The sequence below is a fragment of the Podarcis erhardii genome (assembly GCF_964252035.2).
Source record: "Podarcis erhardii genome assembly, chromosome: 4".
In the NCBI taxonomy this organism is placed as follows: domain Eukaryota; kingdom Metazoa; phylum Chordata; class Lepidosauria; order Squamata; family Lacertidae; genus Podarcis; species Podarcis erhardii.
In genome coordinates, this window is record NC_138508.1 from 12,073,358 (window position 1) to 12,095,285 (window position 21,928).

Genomic DNA, 21,928 nt, shown 5'->3' on the forward strand with positions numbered 1-21,928 from the left:
TAGTCTGCAAAGAAGGTCTTATTATTTAAGGGAGGGTGGGGTTAGGTGAACCTGGAGCAGGAAGAAACAAAGCTGAGTCTTGGCCGAAATCGGCCCCTTTTCCACTGACCCTTGCGCCACCCCCAGCTGGCAGCCCATTGTCCTGCCAGACTGTGGGTGGGACGACAGCCGCCCTGTAGCAAGGTGGGTGGCACCTGGCCAGGTAAGCCTCGCACGGTGTTGCAAACCCCACCCACCGTGGGGTTCAGGAATGGCATCTCTCTCTGCCCTGCCTGGAGCTGCTATTGGGGACTGACCAGGGGACCTTCTGCAAACAGTGCAGCTGCAGTGCCACCAAGCCAATCAATCAATCAATCACTCAATCAATCAATCAGTCAGTCAATCAGTCCATCCATCCATCCATCCATCTCACATACACCTGTCTGTGTACTTTGCTTGTCAGTAGATGTCCCTTTGGTGAAAGAGGAGAGCGCAAAATATGGTCTGAAGCTCAACATAAAAAAAACTAAGATCATGGCCACTGGGCCCATCACTGGGCAAACAGAAGGAGAAGAAATGGAGGGAGTGAGAGATTTTACTTTCTTGGGCTTCATGATCACTGCAGATGGTGACAGCAGTCACGAAATTAAAAGACGCCTGCTTCTTGGGAGAAAAGCAATGACAACATCTTAAAAAGCAGAGACATCACCTTGCCTACAAAGGTCTGTATAGTAAAAGCTATGATTTTCCCAGTAGTGATGTATGGAAGTGAGAGTTGGACCATAAAGAAGGCTGATCGCCAAAGAATTGATGCTTTTGAATTATGGTGCTGGAGGAGACTCTTGAGAGTCCCATGGACTGCAAGAAGATCAAACCTCTCCATTCTGAAGGAAATCAGCCCTGAGTGCTCACTGGAAGGACAGACCCTGAAGCTGAGGCTCCAATACTTTGGCCACCTCATGAGAAGAGAAGACTCCCTGGAAAAGACCCCGATGTTGGGAAAGATGAAGGGCACTAGGAGAAGGGGACAACAGATGACGAGATGGTTGGACAGTGTTCTCAAAGCTACCAGCATGAGTTTGACCAAAGTGCGGGAGGCAGTGGAAGACAGGAGTGCCTGGCGTGCTCTGGTCCAGGGGGTCACAAAGAGTCAGACACGACTAAATGACTGAACAGCAACAACAAGATGTCCCTTTGGGGGTGCTTAGTACTCAGCAGATCTGTGTGATAAGAGGGAAACTAGGGAATTATCACATCCCTGGTCCACCAAGCTCAATTTTCTGAGCTAAATCCTGTCTCGTGTATTTTTTGGTGCACTTTTAAAAATAAAAATCCCAGACAAGCCTTTTTAAAATGTCAGCTGAAATGTTTTTGTAGTTTTTGTTTTGTTTTTTTTTTTTTGTTTTGCGCGAGCCCCTTTTATAGTTATTTACATGCTGTTTTCAAGTCTGCTGTCTTTTATGCTGCCATTTCTTGATATATATTTATATATTTTAAAAGTCTCTCCCCCCTCAGAAAGATGAGTTGTTTTTTTGCACACCACCTTGAAAGCTAAGCTGTTAGGTACTTAAATAAAATAGAGAGAATGATGAAAAACAGAGCAGTTTCAATACCTGGATAGGGGTGGGGGAGAAATTCTGTTCAGTTTGCATATAATTTTGCCATTTCTGAGACTACAGGTGGACCAAGACATCCTTCAAAATCTGCATTTCTCTTAATTTTGCACTACGGCAAAATGTCCATGCAAATTCATATATAGAGGCAACGTCCAATTTATGCACATCCAATTGATGTGCGACCGCATTGATGCGCATCATACTGAGCTTGGAAGTGACTTTAAAAAGGGGAAAAACAGCCCTAAAAGAGCCCAGAAAGGGCAAAAAGGTGAAAACATTCCTTTTCAACCAACCCTTGGGCTGATTGACATCTAATGCTCTTTAAAATATGCTGTGGAAGGTGGGGGAAATTATTGGGTTGCCTTTGTTTCGATTTTTATTATGCATGTTGCGTTTTTTATATTGTGATTTTATGTTGTGAACCTCCCTGAGATCTGTGGGTACAGGGTGCTATACAAATTTAATAAGTAAGTAAATAAGCCAGGCATGAGCGCGACGTCACTCTGCCTACCTGGATTTCCCAACAACTGGCATTCAGAGGCGTAATGCCATCATAGCTAGTAGCCATGGGTAGCCTTGTCCAATCCTCCTTTGAAGCTGCCCAGGTTGGTAGATGTCATTGCGTCCTGCAGAAGTGAGTTCCATAGTTTAACTCTGTGCTTTGTAAAGAAGTACTCTTTTATCTGTTGCATATTGGGGCCCAATTAGTGCCATTGCCTTCCGTTAAGAGTTTGGGTGTAATCCTTGATGCCTCCATTTCCATGGAGGTGCAGGTTACAGCAACAGCCAAGGCGACATTTTTCCACCTTTGCCGCATCAAGCAGTTGATCCCTTACCTTTCCGGCCCCGACCTGGCCACAGTGATCCATGTGACGGTCATCTCCAGGCTTGACTAATGTAACTCGCTCTACGCGGAGCTGCCCTTGAAGATGTCCCAGAAAGTCCAGCAGGTGCAGAATGCTGCAGCAAGGCTCCTCACGGGGTCTCTGCCATGGGAGCATATTCACCCAGTGCTTTTCAAGCTGCACTGGCTCCCGGTGGAGTACAGGGTCAGATTTAAGGTGCTGCTTTTGACCTTTAAAGCCCTTCATGGCCTAGGACCCTCGTACCTATGGGACCGCCTCTCCTGGTATGCCCCACGGAGAGCCTCAAGGTCCATAAATAGAAACACCCTAGTGGTCCAGGGCCCTAAGGAAGTTAGATTAGCTTCAACCAGAGCCAGGGCCTTTTCAACACTGGCCCCAGCCTGGTGGAACGCTCTGTCTCATGAGGCCAGGGCTCTGCGGGATCTGATTTCTTTCCGCAGGTCCTGTAAGACAGAGTTGTTCCACCTCGCCTATGGCTTGGAGCCTATTTGATTTTCTCCCCCTCTTTCTCCCCCCCCCTTCTCCTCCTGCAATGAGGCTACATTTTAATATTTTAATGTTTCAATATTTTAATGTTATATTTTAATTTTGTTTTTAAGTTGTAATCATTCAACTTGTTTTTATTATTGCTTGTAAGCTGCCCTGAGCCCAGCCTTGGCTGGGGAGGGCAGGGTATAAATAATAATAATAATAATAATAATAATAATAATAATAATAATAATTACCATACTTTTCCATGTATAAAGCTCTATACCTTTAAAACCCTATACGGCCTAGGACCCACGTGCCTATGGGACCGCCTCTCCTGGTATGTCCCACGGAGGACCTTACGGTCTTCAAACAAAAACATCTTGGAGGTCCCAGGCCACAGGGAGGTTAGGCTGGCCTCGACTAGAGCCAGGGCTTTTTCGGCTATGGCCCCGATCTGGTGGAACGCTCTGTCACAAGAGACTAGGGCCTTGTGGGACTTGACATCTTTCCACAGGGCCTGCAAGACAGAGCTATTCCACCAGGCCTTTGGCCAAGGAACAGCCTGACCCCCTCCTTTGGTAATCCTCACAGAACTCTACCCCAATGGTTGCCATTAATTTGACTCTGAATTGATTTTAGAATGAATTGATTTTAGAATGCTGTGTTACTTTTATTGTTGTTAGCCACTCTGAGCCTGGCTTCGGCTGGGGAGGGCGGGATATAAATAAAATATTATTATTATTATTATTATTAGATGAGGTTTCCCCCCGTAAAATCATGCTTTTTTAAAAATTGGGTCATCTTATACATGGGTAGTTCAGAGTGGGGACAGGTGACTGATTGCTGCCATGAGTAGGGGATTCTCAGTGACGTTTTTTTCTGGTGATTGGTGGCTGTGGTGAGGGCTGCTGTCGATTGGCTGCTGTTGAGGCAATTGGTTGGGCAATTGGCAGCTGCTGGCGGCAAGTTGGCAGGCGGTTTTCGGCTTCTGCTAAGTGTGCTATTGTCAGCGTTGGCCTGGTGGGTGAGTGATCCCCCCCCCCGAAAAGCTCAACAACTCGGGGCCATCTCCCCCCATTTTCTTAATTTTGAGTCCCCCCAAATCGAGTCTTATACACATGGGCGTGTTATACATGGAAAAGTATTGTATGTTCTTCAGGCTCCTCTTTTGTCCTTACTTTGCACACACAACCCCCAAACCCAATTAGCACTGCACTTTTAGGTTGCAATCTTATGCCCACTTAAAGGTAAAGGTAAAGGGACCCCTGACTGTTAGGTCCACTCGTGGCCGACTCTGGGGTTGTGGCGCTCATCTCGCTTTATTGGCCGAGGGAGCCAGCGTACAGCTTCCGAGTCATGTGGCCAGCATGACTAAGCTGCTTCTGGTGAACCAGAGCAGCGCACAGAAATGCCGTTTACCTTCCCGCTGGAGTGGTACCTATTGATCTACTTGCACTTTGACGTGCTTTTGAACTGCTAGGTTGGCAGGAGCAGGGACTGAGCAACGGGAGCTCACCCTGTCGCAGGGATTCAAACCACTGACCTTCTGATCAGCAAGTCCTAGGCTCTGTGGTTTAACCCACAGCGTCACCCACGTCCCTATGCCCACTTACTTGGGGGCAATTCCTCCATTGGGCCCAAAGGGACTTACTCATGAGTGTGTGTTTATTGGTTTGCACTGTGAACAAACAAATGAATGACAGGAGGGTCCCGTTCTCCAGACAGATGGCTGGCACTTATGGTCTGCAAGTGGGGAAGAGGAATGGGGAGTGTCTAGGAGGAGTCCTCTGTCAACAACAACAACAACAACAACAACAACAACAACAACAACTGTTGACTCTGTCAAAAGCAGAGACTGTTCTGAGCACATCTCTGGAGGCCAGTCTGAATTTGGAGCCTCAAAATTGGCTGACAAGACCGTAAAACCATCAGACTTACAGTAAAGGGAGATAATAACACACAGAGCTAGAACACCATACCCCCCTGCATGAAATCATAATGTGATAAAATGGTGAAATAGCAGATTAAACAGTGAGTACAGCAACAGATAAAACCAGCAAATAAAACATTGTAGCAAAGCCGATAAAAAGCAGAGATAAAACACGGAAAGGTGGAAGCAGACCAGGATAAAAGCATGCTAAGTTAGGCACTCGGGAAGATGCTTTCTACTAAATCAGAACATTGGTCCATTGAGTTCAGTATGGTCAGCACTGAGCGGGAGCATCTCTCAGACAGGGGATCATCCCCAGTCCCTCTGAAGGACCAGGTGCGCAGCCTGGGAGTCATTTTGGACTCACAGCTTTCTATAGAGGCGCAGGTCAATTCTATGTCCAGGGCAGCTGTCTATCAGCTCCATCTGGCACGCAGGCTGAGACCCTCCCTGCCTGTGGACTGTCTCGCCAGAGTAGTGCATGCTCTGGTTATCTCCCGCTTGGACTACTGCAATGCGCTCTGCGTGGGGCTACCTTTGAAGGTGACCCAGAAACTGCAATTAATCCAAAATGCAGCAGCTAGACTGGTGACTGGGAGTGGCTGCCTAGACCATATAACACTGGTCCTGAAAGACTTGCATTGGCTCCCAGTACATTTCCAAGCACAATTCCAAGTGTTGGTGCTGAACTTTAAAGCCCTAAACAGCCTCGGCCTAGTATAGCTGAAGGAGTGTCTCTACCCCCATCGTTCTGCCGGGACACTGAGGTCCAGTTCCGAGGGCCTTCTGGCAGTTCCCTCGCTGTGGGAAGCGAAATTACAGGGAACCAGGCAGAGGGCCTTCTCAGTAGTGGTGCCTGCCCTGTGGAACGCCCTCCCATCAGATGTCAAGGAAATAAACAACGATTTGACTTTTAGAAGACATGTGAAGGCAGCCCTGTTTAGGGAAGTTTTTAATGTTTGATGTTTTATCGTGTTTTTAATATTTTGTTGGGAGCCACCCAGAGTGGCTGCGGAAACCCAGCCAGATGGGCGGGGTATAAATAACAAATTATTATTATTATTATTATTATTATTATTATTATTATTATTATTATTATTATTTTCTGGAGATATCAAGGATTGAACATGGAACTTTCTGCATGCAATGCATGTACTCTACCACTACATAATCATAATCATCATCATCATCATCATCAGTACTTTTTTTTAAAAAAAAATGTTTAGGGGTACTCTTATTCTCCTACTCATGTTGAAATACTGGCCCACAAGGAGTATGTGTACCCCTGCGTACCCCAGAAAAAAGCACTAATAATAATAATAATAATAATAATAATAATAATAATAATAATAATTGTATGCCAGCCATCTTACTGGATTGCCCCTGGGTGGCTTTCAACAAAACATTAAAACCTCAAAGCCTCAAATGTTAGAAACCTGCCTGCATAGGGCTGCCTTCAGATGTTTTTCAAGAGTTATGACTTCCCCCAAGGAATTCTGGGAGTTGCAGTTTGTTAAGGTGGAGGAGAGTTTGCAAGAGACTCATGTTCTCTTCACAAACCTGTAAACGACAGACTTCTCAGTGAAGAGGAATTGACTGTTAGACCACGCTGGAAATTGTAGCTCTGGGAATTGTAGCTCTGGAGGGAGAATAGGGGTCTCCTAAGGATTTTCAGCACCCTTAACAAATTACAGTCCCCAGGATCAGTGCCAGATTTACGTATAAACTAAACAGGCTATAGCTTAGAGCACCACTCTCTTGGGCCCCCCAAATTTTTTAAAAGAAAAACAACAGCAATGTACATTTCCAAAATATAAGATAAAAAACAAATAAAATAAAACCTTCATGCAGCAACAGTGTTTTGTGTTGTGTTACATCCTATGATGTAAGTCATGGGCCCTGCCTGCTAGCCTGCTCCCTAAAATATCTCTGGTTTGCTCCTTTCTATATATAGGGTGCCTACATTCTGCATGGACTGATGGCAACATGTGCAGATGGCTTGAGATACCTATTAGGTCCATAAATTACCATATAGCATATATTCAACACAAAAAAAGCAACAATTTGTTGTTGACAAAGGACAGCTGGACATATGAAGGGCCCCATTACCTTCAGTAGCTTAGGGCCTCATCAAACCTAAATCTGCCCCTGAGTCTAACCTGTACAGAAGTCTAGTCTAAGAGATGGAATTCTCTCCCATTGATTTATGCATACTTTTAGCCTGCCATTTCCCAAAGGGTTGCAACAGGCAGCCATTGTTACAGATAAAACAGAAGGTAAAATGCCCATTAAGGTATCGATCTTCCCAAAAGGACACTTCATCCAGATACGATTATACACATTGCCCAAGTAGCCGTTTTGCAAGTGACTTTGAGACTGCGATTTACTCTGCAGGAATTAACAATGGCATATGCGGAACACACCCCTTGCAATTTCCCCCCTTTATCTATTTTGGCATCGATGCCCCCACCTTACTCACGATAAATAAATGCACAGGGCCGCTTCAGAAAGAAAAGAAAGGCATTTTCCAACCAATTAAAAGCAATCCTAAACAAATAAGCACCAGCAGTAAAAGAAAGGCATCGTGAAAACGGTTTGGGCAGACAGCAAATTGAAATAGACCTTAGTCATGCGACAGTTTATGAGGGGGAAAAATAAACTGCTCCAGGAAATGAAGAGAGTTTACCAGCAGGCAAATACAGGTCTTTGAATTTATGAAGAGTTCTTCAGTTGTTTGGTACCAAATGTGTGAAGTGACTTCTGAGAAATTACCAGCTCTCCCTGTCCTCTAGATGACAATGTGCGTTTGGTGACGGTTTGAAGGGGGAAATGTCTATGAGAGGTAGTGTGGTGTAGTGGTTATAGAGAACCAGACTAGGCTCTGGGAGACCAGGGCTGGATCTACACGCACCTTTTAAATGTTATTAGAATGATATTCAGCATCTTAAAAAGCAGAGACATCACCTTACCAACAAAGGTCCGCATAGTTAAAGCCATGGTTTTCCCAGTAGTGATGTATGGAAGTGAGAGCTGGACCATAAAGAAGGCTGATTGCCGAAGAATTGATGCTTTTGAATTATGGTGCTGGAGGAGACTCTTGAGAGTCCCATGGACTGCAAGTAGATCAAACCTATCCATTCTGAAAGAAAGCAGCCCTGAGTGCTCACTGGAAGGACAGATCCTGAAGCTGAGGCTCCAATACTTTGGCCACCTCATGAGAAGAGAAGACTCCCTGGTCCAGGGGGTCACAAAGAGTCGGACACAACTAAACGACTAAGCAACAACAAGAACGATATTAGAAATATTTTTTTCTAAATCGTAAAGATAGGAGAAGGTCTCTCTTTCGCTTTGCTTCTAGGCCATCTAACTGGTTTCTGGCAGGGGGCTGCTCTGCAGCACTCTGGCGTCTCATTTTAATAACACATTATGAACGTTAAAAAAGAACATCATATGGTTATCCTTTTCAGCGTTAAAAACCCAAACATGTAGATCTGCCCCAGGGCTTTTAATCCTCACTCAGCCATGAACCACAGTTACAAGAAAGACACGCTATATTATTAACAAACCAATAGAAACAAACGAATCAATAGAACATTTATAATCTATAAAGCAATTTTATGTGCCTGGATAGCTCAGCTGGCTAGAGAGCGGTGCTGGTAATGTCAAGGTTGCAGTTTCAATTCCCATATGGGCAGCTGCATATTCCTGATTCTACAATAAACAACATTAACAAAATAGCAACCAAAAAATAAATAACATAAGACCTGTTGAGATTATACACTCCTCATTCCCATGACTCACAATCTTTTACGCTGCATTCTGTGCCAACTGGAGCTTCCGTATGAAGCCCAAGGACTGCCCCACTCACAGTTGTAGGCATTGGCTAGGCAGCCAGGTTGAGGCACAGGCATCTAGAGCAGCTTGGGTCCCGTAATATTGCTGGACTAGAACCACCACCATCCCTGGCTGTTGCCTGAGCTCGCTGAGGATGATGGGAGTTGTAGTCCAATGAACGCAAAGTTGAAGAATTCTGATCTAGAGTATGGTTACCAGACGTCCCTGTTTCCCGGGGACAGTCCCTGGATTTACAAAACTGGCCCTGGACAAAATCCGTCCCCGGATTTCATTAAAAGTCCCCGGATTTATATTTTAAGGGTTGAAGATTTATTAGTAGGTAATAAATGTTGCGTGATTGGTTCAACGGCACAAGACACATCATATGGGGACTTCCAGTGAGGCAAAATGGTGGGTGCCACAGCAGCGAGCAGCTCCTAGAATCATAGAATCATAGAGTCATAGAGTTGGAAGAGACCACAAGGGCCATTGAGTCCAACCCCCTGCCAAGCAGGAAACACCATCAGAGCACTCCTGACATATGGTTGTCAAGCCTCTGCTGAAAGACCTCCAAAGAAGGAGACTCCACCACACTCCTTGGCAGCAAATTCCACTGTCGAACAGCTCTTACTGTCAGGAAGTTCTTCCTAATGTTTAGGTGGAATCTTCTTTCTTGCAGTTTGGAACCATTGCTCCGTGTCCGCTTCTCTGGAGCAGCAGAAAACAACCTTTCTCCCTCCTCTATGTGACATCCTTTTATATATTTGAACATGGCTATCATATCACCCCTTAACCTCCTTTTCTCCAGGCTAAACATGCCCAGCACCCTTAGCCGTTCCTCATAAGGCATTGTTTCCAGGCCTTTGACCATTTTGGTTGCCCTCCTCTGGACACGTTCCAGTTTGTCAGTGTCCTTCTTGAACTGTGGTGCCCAGAACTGGACACAGTACTCCAGGTGAGGTCTGACCAGAGCAGAATACAGTGGCACTATTACTTCCCTTGATCTAGATGCTATACTCCTATACTGAAGACAGCCAGAGCCAACTGCGCTACCAGGCTGGCTCCGTGCTGCTGAGACAGTGGAATTTGCAGCCAAGGAGTGTGGTGGAGTCTCCTTCTTTGGAGGTCTTTAAGCAGAGGCTTGACAACCATATGTCAGGAGTGCTCTGATGGTGTTTCCTGCTTGGCAGGGGGTTGGACTCGATGGCCCTTGTGGTCTCTTCCAACTCTAGGATTCTATGATTCTATGATTCTATGAGACTGCCGCTGCCACCGCCACTGCCGAGGGAGAACCGGGGACGCCTGGTGCGTCAACTGGGGGAACCGCTGACACACACCCCACAACACAACCCAAATTGAGCCGGGAGCGAGAGCGCACGGCCACCCGGCCTACTGTCCAGCGAAACCCTGGAGCCAATGCAGGGAGAAGGAGGAGAGGAGAAGGAGAAGGAAGAAGGAGAAAAAGGAAGGAGAAAAAAGAGGCTACTGTCACTGCTGCCGCTCAGGAGGAGAGGTAGGAGAGCACCGGGAGGGCAAGGACATGTGGCCGAGCCCAGGCCCAACCCAAGCCTACTCCACAGCGGCTAGTGCTCCAAGAGAGCAGGCCGGGGCCCAGAGGAAGGTCATGCGACAGAGAAGACCACAGAAGAGAAGGTATTACTTCTCAATTTTTTAAAATAATTTTTTAAAAATATATTTCTCCTTTTTTTAAAAAAAAAAAAAAAGTCCCCGGATTCTTTGGAAAAAATCTGGTAACCTTAATCTAGAGGATGGGGGTAGGGATCCATCCAGCACGTTCCGATAAACCCTTTCGGCACATTCAGTACCAACCCCACGAAGTACCAACTCACGCACCCCTTTGTGGAGCAGTGAATGCAGAGCTCTGGGTGTAACAGGATGAATGGTTTTGAAAGATTCTGTTCTTTGACAAAAATAAGAGATGGGATTACCTGTTAAACCTAATCCACCCTTTTGCTTCGAATCACCTGTTTTGTATAGGAGGACTCGTCCTTCCCTCTCGTAAGGTTTCTTCCTCTCTCTGCTCCATGCCCTTACTAGCCCCTCCAATAGCACTCTGAGCTCTCGGCCTTATCGGGCTTGCCTGTTGGAAAATATTCTTGCAGCACAGTGTGAAACTCGTGTGATGGCAATGTAGTTCTCAATCAAGGAATGTGTACCAGATTGCATCTACTAGGCTAAAGCATGCATGAAAATATCATACAAAAATGTATAGTGGTACCTCTGGATGCAAACAGGATCCATTCCAGAGCCCTGTTTGCATCCTGAAGCGAACACAATCCGTGTCCGCGAGTCGTCATTTTGACCGTCTGCGCATGCACGACGGCGAAACCCAGAAGTAACTCACTCCATTACTTCCGGGTCGCCGCGGAGCGCAACCCAAAAATATTCATCCCAAAGCTACTCCAACCTGAGGTGTGACTGTATTATATTAGGCAAAATGTAAATTTCAGGGAAATATGCAGTGCTTTTTTTTTTAAAAAAAAAAATGTTTAGGGGTACTCTCATTTTCCTACTCATATTGAAATACTGCCCCTCAAGGAGGCCAAACTTAGATTCACAAAACGTTTAAGGGTATGCGTCCCTCTGTGTCCCCCCCCCAAAAAAAATCACTGGAAATATGCATTGCAAAATGCATACATTAGGCAAAACTGCATACGAAGACGTGTGTATTATGAGAAATTCATACTAGAATGCTAGTGACATTTTTCACATATACAAAAATGCAAACTGATGTGGAAAGTTGGAAAACTGAATTTAGGATCTGAAAAATGAGAAGCTGAGGGAAACTCGAAGTGATAGATTCGCGGATCCCTACATCTTGTTACGAGAGGCGCTTTCCTTCCAAAGCTCTTTTCGATGTGCCTCAAATATTTGACACCCTTCTCCACCGCAGCTGATTCATTTCTTCAACAATGGGGATGTACAAGTTATTACAGGAATCACCCTGCATTACCTGCTAAGTCGGGGTTTCCTATTCCAGCTGCCACTCTCTGACAGAAAGCATCAGGTGGCTCCAGCAAATCCATGTTTGATGGTCATTTGCCTTGCGATCTGCAAGGAAAACATTTCATTTCCCGGTAATGGGGAACGGTGCCCCATCAGATGCAATGCGAGCGTCAAGAGTGCGAGGTAAAAGAACCAGAGCGGACACAGAGAAGGTGATGCAGGAAATGAACTGGGGAATGTTTTAAAGAGAGCTGTCAGGTTTAGCACAGTGTGGAATTGTCTCGGAGTGATGCAAGCAGGACCGCTTTTATTTGAAGGGGGGGAACAGAAGCAGATTGAAAAGGAAGGGAGTGGCTTTGGATTCCAGAGGTGCTCTCCTTCCTTGAGCCAATGTGAAGGAGGAAGTATAAACCCTGCTTTTGCAGAGCGATGCCGCGGAATAATCCAACACTCAGGAACAGTGGTGCAGCATTCCTGTCCATGCCCAGTGTTGGATTTACATATAAGCTAAACAGGCTATAAGGACACGGGTGGCGCTGTGGGTTAAACTACAGAGCCTAGGGCTTGCCGATCAGAAGGTCGGCGGTTCGAATCCCCGCGACGGGGTGAGCTCCCATTGCTCGGTCCCTGCTCCTGCCAACCTAGCAGTTCGAAAGCATGTCAAAGTGCAAGTAGATAAATAGGTACCGCTCCGGCGGGAAGGTAAATGGCATTTCCGTGTGCTGCTCTGGTTCACCAGAAGTGGCTTAGTCATGCTGGCCACATGACCTGGAAGCTGTATGCTGGCTTCCTCGGCCTATAAAGTGAGATGAGCGCCGCAACCCCAGAGTCGGTCACGACAGGACCTAATGGTCAGGGGTCCCTTTACCTTTTTCAACAAGCTATAGCTTAGGGCCCCACTGTCTTGCAGGCCCCCCAAAAATTAAAGGAAAAAAACTGGATGTACATTTCCAAAATATAAGATAAAAAACAAATTAAATAAAGCCTACATCCAGCAACAGTGTTTTGTGTTGTATAGGCTCCTATGATGTAAGGAATGGGCCTCGCCTGCTAGCCTGCTCCCTAAAATATCACTGGTTTGCTCCTTTCTATATATAGGGTGCCTCCATTCTGCATGGACTGCTTGCATGGCTGCATACATCAACATGTGCAAATGGCTTGCGATACCTATTAGGTCCATAAATTACCATATAGCATATATTCAACACAAAAAACAGCGACAATTTGTTGTTGACAAAGGACAGCTGGACATATGAAGGGCCCCATTACCTTCAGTAGCTTAGGGCCTCATCAAACCTAAATCTGGCCCTGTCCAATCCTGTTCAAACTACAGAGCTTCTCTCCTGCCATAGATCTGCATGAACTGTCTTCTTGCGTTTCCACAAAAGATTGGAAGCAGGTTCTTTTGGGGGAAAGGCTGTAGCTCAGAGGAAGAGAGCAGAGCAGAAGGAGAGTCCTTCTGGATGAGGCCAGTGGTCCGTCAAGACCAGCATCCTCCTCACACAGTGGCCAACCAAATGCCTATGGTATGCCAATAAGCAGGACCTGAATGCACCAGCAACTGGTATTCAGAGGCATACCGCCTCCGACCGTGGAGGTACATAACGTAAGACCAATAACACGAGATATTGGGTCACCGAGTTCTCAGGCAGAGGGGTGGGTTTTATTATTATACATGATACAACATGCAAGCCGAAACACAACACTGCTTCATAATTCACATGTCTCTGTATTTTCCAGTATAGTTTTCTGGTCAAGTGACGTGTACAGAAATGCACAGACTAGGGCAAAGCATAAAAATGCCCGGATTAGTGAAAATATCATACAAGCGTGCATCATATTCAGGAATTTTGCTTTGCAGGAACGTGCCTGATAGGCAAAATTGCATTCCAAAGTGTGCATATTTAGGACAAATTAGCGCTAAAATGCTGGTGAATTTTCAACATTTTTTTAAAAAAAAAAATTGGTAAACTGGTGTGGAAACGTGGAGAACTCAATTTAAGATTGGAATAATGAGAAACCTAGAGAAACTGAAACCGATCGTTGTTTGTTGTTGTTGTTTAGTCGTTTAGCCAGGCGCTCCTGTCTTCCACGGCCTCCTGCAGTTTGGTCAAACTCATGCTGGTAGCTTCGAGAACACTGTCCCACCATCTCGTCCTCTGTCGTCCCCTTCTCTCTTGCATTTGCATTTTTCGTGCTGCTTATGGTTTATTTTCTTTCTTTTTTATTGTTTTAAAAATTCTTTATTGCAAAACAGTTTACAATGAACATTGTTGTTGTTTAGTCGTGTCCGACTCGTTGTGACCCCATGGACCAGAGTACGCCAGGCACTCCTGTCTTCCACTGCCTCCCGCAGTTTGGTCAGACTCATGTTTGTAGTTTCGAGAACACTGTCCAACCATCTCGCCCTCTGTCGTCCCCTTCTCCTTGTGCCCTCCATCTTTCCCAACATCAGGGTCTTTTCCAGGGAGTCTTCTCTTCTCATGAGGTGGCCAAAGTATTGGAGCCTCAGCTTCAGGATCTGTCCTTCCAGTGAGCACTCAGGGCTGCTTTCCTTCAGAATGGATAGGTTTGATCTTCTTGCAGTCCATGGGACTCTCAAGAGTCTCCTCCAGCACCAGAATTCAAAAGCATCAATTCAATCAGCCTTCTTTATGGTCCAGCTCTCACTTCCATACATCACTACTGGGGAAACCATAGCTTTTACTATACGGACCTTTGTCAACAAGGTGATGTCTCTGCTTTTTAAGAGGCAGGCTTGAGCAGTATGTGGACCGAGAACTCCCAGAAGTGCAAGCTGGATTTCGAAGGGGCAGAGGAACCAGAGACCAAATTGCAAACATGCGCTGGATTATGGAGAAAGCTAGAGAGTTCCAGAAAGACATCTACTTCTACTTCATTGACTATGCAAAAGCCTTTGACTGTGTCAACCACAGCAAACTATGGCAAGTTCTTAAAGAAATGGGAGTGCCTGATCACCTCATCTGTCTCCTGAGAAATCTCTATGCGGGACAAGAAGCTACAGTTAGAACTGGATATGGAACAACTGATTGGTTCAAAATTGGGAAAGGAGTACGACAAGGCTGTATATTGTCTCCCTGCTTATTTAATTTATATGCAGAATTCATCAGGTGAAAGGCTGGGCTGTTACCCACCCCTAATGCAAATTACCACTGAACAAGCCATCGGCTTAGAGCATTAAGTCCAGAGTCTAAAATAATTGAAGTGTACCACTGGATCCATGGAGACCAGAGGGAGGAGAACTGGGATCCCTTTTTGGAATATGCTGCATCATGTTGCTTCTTGCCTAAGGCTGCCGTCCTATTGCTTAGATACCCAGCATGCCTCACCCTGTGAACGGATGGCACGATTATTGCCCTGCAAGTCCTGACAGACACACAAGGACTCAAGGTTCACAAACAAGCAAGGTAGAGGTGATACGGCAATTTCTGGCCTGTACCACTTCAGACGGAAGGATGGAGGTGGGAATTTCATGACTAACTGCTCCTTCACCCTAAAAAACCCCCCAACAACTAAAAATTACATGCCAGGAAGAAGGTCCTACACTAACTTCTCCCCTAATGTGCTAGATTTCGATGTGTGTGCATGTCATGGGGGCAGTGTGGTGTGTGGTACAGACCCACCAAGTGGCCGATTTTCCAGGGACCACCCCAGATTTATGAAAGCCACCCTGGCTTCTGATTTGATCAAGGAATGTCCCTCTTCCACCTGCCAGAACCGCTGCTCTCAGTACAGGAAGGAGGAGAAGCTGGGACATGTCCCAAGTGGTGGTGGCTGCGACTGTTGCTAAGAGGGTGCCTCTGTGGCCATCACTTGGGCAGCTGCTGGAGAGCGGGCATGAAGGAGAAGAGGCTGCCGCCACCAAGCCAAGCCCCACATGACTGGCGAGGCTCACAGGAGGGGAGAGCGCTCTCGGCTTCAGCTCCCGCTTGAGGGTTCCCTACTGGCTCTTCTTACGTTCTTATCTGCCATCCAGGCATGCGAAAGGCAGGGTCAGAGTTCAAGGGCAGGTTTCCAGCCGGGCAAAAACCCTCAAGGAGGGTGCAAAGCAGGCTTGCTGAGGGGTGTGGCCTAGTGGGAAGGGGTGTGGCCTGAAGAGAGGAGGAGTGGCTGGTGAGGAGTGTGGCCTGGAGAGAGGAGTGTGGCTGATGAGGGGTGTGGCCTGGAGAGAGGGGAGTGGCTAGTGAGGGTGTGGCCTGGAGAGAGGGATGTGGCTGATGAGGGGTGTGGCCTGGAGAGATGGGTGTGGCCTGGAGAGAGGGGGAGTGGCTGATGAGGGTGTGGCCTGGAGAGAGGGGTGTGGCTGATGAGGGGTGTGGCCTGGAGAGAGGGGGAGTGGCTGGTGAAGGGTCTGACCAGGGGAGAATCCCAAGGACTGGAGAGAGAGAGAGAGAGAGAGAGAGAGAGAGAGAGAGAGAGAGAAACCTCAATGACTGCATTTAGGCCCCCAAGGTCTGAAGTTTCCCATCCCTGCTGTAAAGCCTGATGTGATTTGATTACGTGAAAGAAAAACATATAATTTTATTTATTTTTATCTATTAATTTTCTATACTGCCCTTCATCTGAAGAGCACAAGGCAGTTTACAATATAAAATATGTAACAAACCAAAACAATAACCCCCCTCCCCAGACAGTATTTTTTATTTGTTAATATTTACATTTACATTTCCACCGCTGTCTTTCAAGAGCCGCTTGGCAGCTTGTAATAGGCAGCAAAAAGGTCCTTTCTACCCAGGTGCAATGGCTCCTCATCTTTGACAAGGTGACACGAGCCGGCTTGGGGCCATTAATATAAATTTCCCTATTGACACAGCTGTAAACTCAAAAATGACAATGGCAGGCACCTTGCTAATTCCTGCAAGCCCTGGGAAGGAAGCAAGCCTAGCAGTGGCCGACGTTTCTGAAGCCTGGCTTTTGTTCCCAAATGTGAATGGGGTGTTACAATGCCATGGAATGTGCCTCCAGACTATAGCTGACATTCAGAAGCCCCAAGAGTGCCCTGTAAAGGTAAAGGACCCCTGGATGGTTAAGTCCAGTCAAATATGACTATGGGGTTGCGGCGCTCATCTCACTTTCAGGCTGAGGGAGCCGGGGTTTGTCCACAGAAAGTTTTCCGAGTCATGTGGCCAGCAGGACTAAACCGCTTCTGGCACAACGGGACACCGTGATGGAAACCAGAGTGCATGGAAACACCGTTTACCTTCCCGTCACAGTGGTACCTATTTATCTACTTGCACTGCTGTGCTTTCGAACTGGTAGGTTGGCAGAAGCTGGGACAGAGCAACGGGAGCTCACCCCGTCGCAGGGATTCGAACTGCCGGCCTTCCGATCAGCAAGCCCAAGAGGCTCAGTGGTTTAGACCACAGTGCCACCCATGCCCCCGTGCCCTGTAGCATAGGAGCACAGACAACCATTGGTCCATACAGCTCAGTATGGTCCATGCAGTGGCTGCCCAGGGGACATTCCTAGCCCCAGATCATAGAATTGTAGAGTTGGAAGGGACCCTGAGGATCATCTAGTCCTGTCAGCATCGCCCTTGAGCCAGTGTCACCAACTGGACTCATGCACTTCAACCCCGACTGGGCTAGGCCAGCTGGGTAGCACTTCCAGAGACCACCAGGTCAAAGTGCTGTGGACTCACAGCTTAAAGTTGTGAGCACCGGATTCACTTCCACAATACAGTCGTCACACAGCAGAGTATAGCAGAGTCTGGCAGTGTATACACGACTCGGAGAGCAGCTCTGTAGAATATCTTCTTTTATTCTATAACTACAAGTATGATACAAAACTATATACAGAGCTAAATAGGTCTAAGCATAAATGAATGCTGCACTGAGTGTCTGCAGCTGCTCTTAGCAGCAACCTTATCTCTACACACGATCTCTAACACTCAGTCTCTCTCTCTCTCCGACACACTGACTGACTGACTGACTTGGTGCTGGAGCTGAATAAGTAGAAAGCAGAACACTGCTCCTCCTCTCTGGAGAATCAGCAGACTCGTCAGGAGATTCTTGGATATGGGAGGGGTGAAATCTCCCCTGGAATGCAAGAATATGCAGCTGCCCCATACAAGGGATTGAACCTGCAACCTTGCAGTTATCAGACCATGCTCTAACCAGCTGACCTATCTAGGCAGATTATGTAGTTCATTTGCTTTGCATGCAGGAGGTCCCAGGCTTAATCCCTGCTGGTATCTCCAGGCAGGGCTGGAAAAGATTCCCAGCCAGTCTAGGCAATACTGAGCAAGGTGGACCAATGACTTGACTCAGTAGAAGGCAGCTTCCTATGCTTCTGTGTTGGGGAAAACCCATCTAACACATGCAAGCTGTCTTCATGCACTGGCACCCGGTCGGTGCATGGTTCCAGCTCATGAAGACAGCCGACATGCACTTGGCAAGCTCCTCTGATTTTGTCCTTACCTGTCTCACTCCATCACCTGAGGCGAAACACGAAGGTGCCACCCTGCATGTGTGCTGCCCCAGGTCCAAGTCTTGCTTACTGGGGTCGTGTGACTGTCACTTCTGGGTTCCAGCAAGATCTCGCGAGCTTTCGTGGGGGATCTCACAAGACTTTGCTGGAATCCAGAAGCTGCTGCAGGCGCTTCTCTTCGCATCTCTGGTGGCAGCAACGTGTGTGTATGTCTGCATCCTTGGATTCTGCTGCCTGAAGCACCTGCCTCATGGATGGGCCGGCCCTAACTTACCTGAACAGGTAGTGTCTGGTTTGTGATGCCAGATCCTATAGAGAAGGTGGCAGCAGCAAGTCAGGAGCTGCAGGACCACAGATGGTTGCAGGTGAGCAACTCACTCCAGCAAAGGTTGAGAGAAGACCAGGTATTTTTAAGCCCCCATACTCTTTTCCCCAGGCTCTGCTCCTTTGTGAATGACCTTAGCGTTCTTAAAGAGCCAAACCTCTGGTACCCCTCGTCTCCACCTCCATTGTTCTGCCTGGACACTGAGGTCCAGCTCCAAGAGCCTTCTGGAGGTTCCCTCGCTTTGAGAAGCCAAGTTACAAGGAACCAGGCACAGGGCCTTCTCGGTAGTGGCACCCACCCTGTGGAACGCCCTCCCACCAGATGTCAAAGAGAAAAACAACTACCAAACTTTGAGAAGACATCTGAAGGCAGCCCTGTTTAGGGAAGCTTTTAATGTTTAATAGGTTATTGTATTTCAGTGTTCTGTTGGAAGCCGCCCAGAGTGGCTGGGGAAACCCAGCCAGATGGGTGGGATATAAATAATAAATTATTATTATTATTCTTACAGTGGTACCTTGGGTTAAGTACTTAATTCGTTCCGGAGGTCCGTTCTTAACCTGAAACTATTCTTAACCTGAAGCACCACTTTAGCTAATGGGGCCTCCTGCTGCCACCCGAGGTACTATTTCTGGGTTAGTGGAGTCTGTAACCTGAAGCGTATGTAACCCGAGGTACCACTGTATTATTCTCACCTGCTGTGCTCCCTGGGCTGCTGGGCAAGTGAAGTCTCCTTAAAAAAAAACCAATCAGAAATATGCTTTAAACCACATAGAAAAAAACCTATCCTTCATGTAAATATAGGGCTAGTGATCCCCCCCCCCCTCAACAACATGATCCCAGTTCCAGAATAAAGACCTTGTTTTCAGCAATATTACATCATAGTAGCGGCAGGGGAGGTACCATTTAGAAACACTCTTCCAAGCATTCCTGAGTTTCCTTCTCTAAAAGCCCTGATTAAGGCACCTGCCAGTTCCTGCACTTTGCATCTTATTACCCCGGTGTTGTAACTGGGTTCTAAAAATAAATGAAAATGTATATCCAGCAGACCCATCTAACCACCGGAGGATTCGAGCCGTTTAGGAGATGTGATAATTTCTCCCAACTACTTTTCACAATTTAAGGGCAAATTCTCTTCCCCATCTAAAAGGCTAACTTTGTAATGGATGCTGCAGCCTGCTGTATCTGTTCTGCAGCTTCCCCCGGTGTCGTCGAAAAGGAAAGTGAGCGGGAGAGAATTGCGCAGGATATTCGTTATCCATGGGAAGTAATCAGAACAAGGAAAAGGTGATGAGATAAAGGTGTTTCCTTTCTAGCACCTTGAACTAGTGCTGACATGGGAAAAAAGCACCTCTCATTTGGCAATTTTATCTGCGGCCGCTGCAAATGGGTTTTTCGTTGTTCGCCAATTCTGGGATTATTGCTCTAATTCTGAATGGGCTTTGTTTCATCTCTCTCTCTCTCTCTCTCTCTCTCTCTCTCTCTCTCTCTCCCCCTCCCCCCTTCCCTCCCTCCCTCCCTCCCTCTCCCTCTCTCTCCTTCCCATTCACAACACTTTAAAAAGCATATATTTAATGAAACTAACAAAGACTAAAACTTTCGCTCAGAGCAATAGAACTTCATATACAAACCGAACAGCCAGCAATTCACCCAATTGCCGGAGTAAATGAACAGGTCTTTAACTGGTGTAAAACAAAACAAAGCAAAACAAAAACTCAGGTGAGTTAGTGTCAGTCTTATCCAAGTGGAGGGGGAACTCCACAATTGGGGTGCTTGTACAGAGAACGCCCTTTCTTTTGTCACTACGGATTGAATTTCAAGTCACTGTGCTACTGCCAAGAGGGCAAGCGCTTCAGATTTTAAGGTCTACATAGGAGCAGGTAATCAGCTAAAACTCTAGCTCCTGAGCTCAACAGGGATTTGCATGTCAATAAAGTACAAGGGAAGTGGGTGGCATTGTGGGTTAAACCACAGAGCCTAGGATTTGCCGATCAGAAGGTTGGTGGTTCGAATCCCCGCAACAGGGTGAGCTCCTGTTGCTCTGTCTGAGCTCCCGCCAACCTAGCAGTTTGAAAGCACGTCAAAGTGCAAGTAGATAAATAGGTACCGCTCCGGCAGGAAGGTAAACGGCGTTTCTGTGCACTGCTCTGATTCGCCAGAAGCGGCTTAGTCATGCTGGCCACATGACCCGGAATCTGTACGCCGGCTCCCTCGGCCAATAAAGCGAGATGAGAGCCGCAACCCCAGAATTGGTCATGACTGGATCTAATGGTCAGGGGTCCCTTTACCTTTAAAGTCCAATGCATTGCCCTCTGGTATATAGTGACTGGCAGCAGCTCTCCAAGACTTTCCAAGCCCTATCTGGAGAAGCCGGGGGTTGAATCTGGGACCTCCTGCATGTTCTGCCACTGGGTTACTGCAGTTCCCCAATGCAGTCCTTTTCGCATGCGTGAAATGTGTTCCTGGCAGGCTGTCCCGCACAACAGCTGCATGGCATCATCTAGAGCAGCTGTGACTTCGCCACAGCTCCCCACAGAGCACATTGCGACCTTGAGGGTACCAGTGCACAGGATCCCAGCGACCAGGCTTTCCCAGCCCAAGTTGACAAAAGGTCTCCTCTCCACAGAGGTCCTTTGCACTGCGTGTCATCAGCATCCTGTTGACGCTTCGTGGCGCAATCCCATTTGCTACGAAATCCCCCAGCTGCCTGGGATTTCCCATGTGGCTCTTGCCAGAAAGTATTTTCCTCACTGCACGGCTCTTTCGCTGCTGCATTTCAACTCCCAAGGACAAGCACTTGTGGGATTTTCTGTCTCAGGTGCCAAAATAACTCGAATGACCCCGAGTATGGTGCACTTTGCCTTAGATACCTTCCGTGTGTGTCACTTGCTGTTCTGTCTTAGGCAGAAAAAAATCTCTCATGTACAGACTAGTCAGCTCTGCAACACATAGTAAGTTTTCATTTCTCACTGCAAGATTTGGAGTAGATTTCTTGCATATATTCCCCCCCTTGCTTTTCTTCAAAAAATAAGAATCGTATCCAGGCTCCCCTCTCTGACTCCGCCGTCTGTGTGCAACAGAATTGATCCCCATTGTTTTCTGCTTCGTCAAATAGCTTCAGGAAGGAGATCTCAAGCACATGTGCAGAGGGGCAGCAGCTGCTGAAAAATGACAGCGGTGAGAGGATGATTTGTTAAAGCCCGGCCCGGTGACAACACTATGAGGTTGTTACAATAAGCAATGATCATTTATACTCCGCACTTGGAGAGCTTTTGCTTCCAAACGCCGAAACTTGGCAGCAGCGCTGGGCTCCTGGCTGCAGGTGTGCTCCGGCATCGGAAACGGCTCAGGTTTAAAGTGCCTCAAATGAAATTCTCTATCCGTCTGCTGGGATCGGTTAGAGCTGCGCTTAGCCCACACAAGCTAAGAGGTTGCCGGTAGAGTGGCACATGTGTAGAGTGGTACAGTCGGTGCGTTTCTTATCAGTGCAATA

At 47.0% G+C, this 21,928-nt stretch overlaps 1 long non-coding RNA gene across 1 annotated transcript in view; it reads right to left on the bottom strand.

The window, feature by feature from the left end:
- Positions 1 to 21,928, bottom strand: part of LOC309341406 — a 657,545-nt gene that overhangs the window by 26,562 nt on the left and 609,055 nt on the right. The gene's annotated exons all lie outside the window — the stretch shown is intronic.